We start from the raw sequence: 2,449 nt of genomic DNA on the forward strand, positions 1-2,449 counted from the left end.
AATAGTGCATATGCAACGCAAGAATCGAGCTGAAAATTGCAGAGGCGGCGTGCGCTGCCTCATTGGCAGCGATGTGACATCGTCCGCTGCCTGTGGCATTTTGCAATAATCTTGCAAAACACCACCAGCGAAATTATTTTTGAAGTTAATTTAAAAAAAAATTAATAATACAAAAACCCCAATTTAAAGTTCAATCTAAAAGGGAAAAAGGGGGAATGTCTCCATGTGAAATGGTTCTTAATTTTTCAAAGCCACGTGATAATTTCACTCTTTTCTATTATATATAATATAATATAATGTTTCTTAATTTTTCGAAGCCATGTGATAATTTCACTCTCTATTATATATAATATATAATATAATATAATAATTTTAATAATCATATATATATATATATATATATATATATATATCGAGTTGTTTATAGGTCCAGCTGTTATTTTTTTATATTTTCAGGTTTTTAGCTGAATGTTATAGGCCAAGTCGGGTAGTCTTATATTCAAGACTTTTTGTGGAGTTAGGCTTTTATCTATTAGATCAAATTGTTTCCAAAACCCAAACATCAATGCAAAATAAGCTCAAGTTGCAAATTAGTCTCTAGTTGGTATGCTTGCACACCAAGTCAATCTATGTACATACCCGCTCGAAAATTCAGAAGATCATTTGACCAATCGATGCATATTTTCCGACATCTCTAGCTGTCCAAGAATGTCTCATAATAAGAAAAAGATACGCTCGAACTTTCTCTCTAATATATTAACTTTTCAGAAGTCATTTATTACTATTTTTATATACATGCCAAGATACATTAATTGCTTCGTACTATGAAGGAAAATGAGACAAAACAATACTTATATTTATGTCAACTATGAGTACAAGTATTCATTTATTGAAGATATGAGCGTTGAAAGTATTTATCTATATATTGAAGTTATTATAATCTGCCTTATCAAAGCGTTCAAGCATTCTTTATTGTTCTATCTTCAAGCTACTTCATAGTACACACATATTGTTCATTAGACTTGTCAAATTGGGTTGGATACGTTCAGGTTAGAAATGGGGCGAGCTGTGTTGGAGAAATTAGCATGTCAAATTTTTTTAGATTTTTTTATTAAAAAATTAGCATTTTTTTGAAAAAAAAAATTATTATGCGAACCAGCCCGCCAACTCACATCCCAAGGTAGGTTGGGCTGTGTTTGATATTTGTAGGCCCGCTCAAACCTAAATGCGGGTTACGTGTTGCGGCCTGACCCGTCCCGCCATCCTATTTTGACATACCTATTGTTCATATATGAGCATTAAAGATCGACTTCTGTTGCCTTACCAACTCTAGTTTTTTAAGCTACCTGTTGAGAATTGTGTTTGTATCTGTCTTGGCCTAGGGTTCACTATACAGTTTATGATTGTATTTATGTAAAATAGATATTAAGAGTTTCAGTATAAACATTGGATAAATCTTAGCTGAATTGGGTTTTTACAAGTTGTTGTAAAATCAAAGTCTTTTAGTGAATTTCGTCATTGATTAGAAGAAGGGAGCTGCATAAAGATATTTCCTTGGAACTTCCATTTATCTGTTCTTTACACACACACACACACACAAATGACATCATTTTAACAAGATACCATATTTTGCAAAGAATATTATAGTGATTGAAAAATTTGTATGCATGCACATATGGTCAATAAAAACGATGACATGTGATCTATCATCATTGATGGTCCAATGAAGATTCTAAAAGCCAACACTGCTATGACTATCTCTAAGGGTGCACCTCTAATGGTAGAAAAGCACTTGTTTGAGTAGACCACGAAGGATAAGAAAAAAGCCAAACTCGACAAATCACTTGACAATGAATTTCAAATCAAAAATAGTTATTTTTTAGTAATTGGGGGTGTATTTAAAATTCATCCCAAAATTGAGTCATTTCAAATCATTCCCTCAAATACTTCTTCAAATCTCATTCAATCCAGATACAATCTAAAATAATATTGACTTCCACATAATGCACAACATTTAGGAAAAATTATAATTTTAGTCTTGTAAGATCGTCTGTTTTGAATTTTAGTCATATAATTTGTCAAAGTTTAGTTTTCATTCAATAACTTGGATTGTTTTTTGGACTTTGCCCTTTTTCCACCCAAAACCTCTAAACTCAACACATAGTGCTTATTTATTACAAATACTCTAAAACGTGGCTAACATGATGAAATTAAAATTTACCCGAACAAAAGAAAAATGACACACTTTTTTCCTCCAATTTTGAAATATAGGATGTCATTTTTATTTATTTATTCTCATTATTTTTACTTAGATATATTTTAATGTGAAAAAAATGTGCTTTATTTTGGTCATATGAGTCATGTAAGAGAATATCAGTGTCAAATAAGTAATATTCAATATGTTTGATGACTTTTGGAGAAAAAATACTGAAAAGCAAGTTACTAGATG

This window comes from Primulina eburnea, chromosome 14, assembly GCF_022965805.1.
Source record: "Primulina eburnea isolate SZY01 chromosome 14, ASM2296580v1, whole genome shotgun sequence".
NCBI lineage: Eukaryota > Viridiplantae > Streptophyta > Magnoliopsida > Lamiales > Gesneriaceae > Primulina > Primulina eburnea.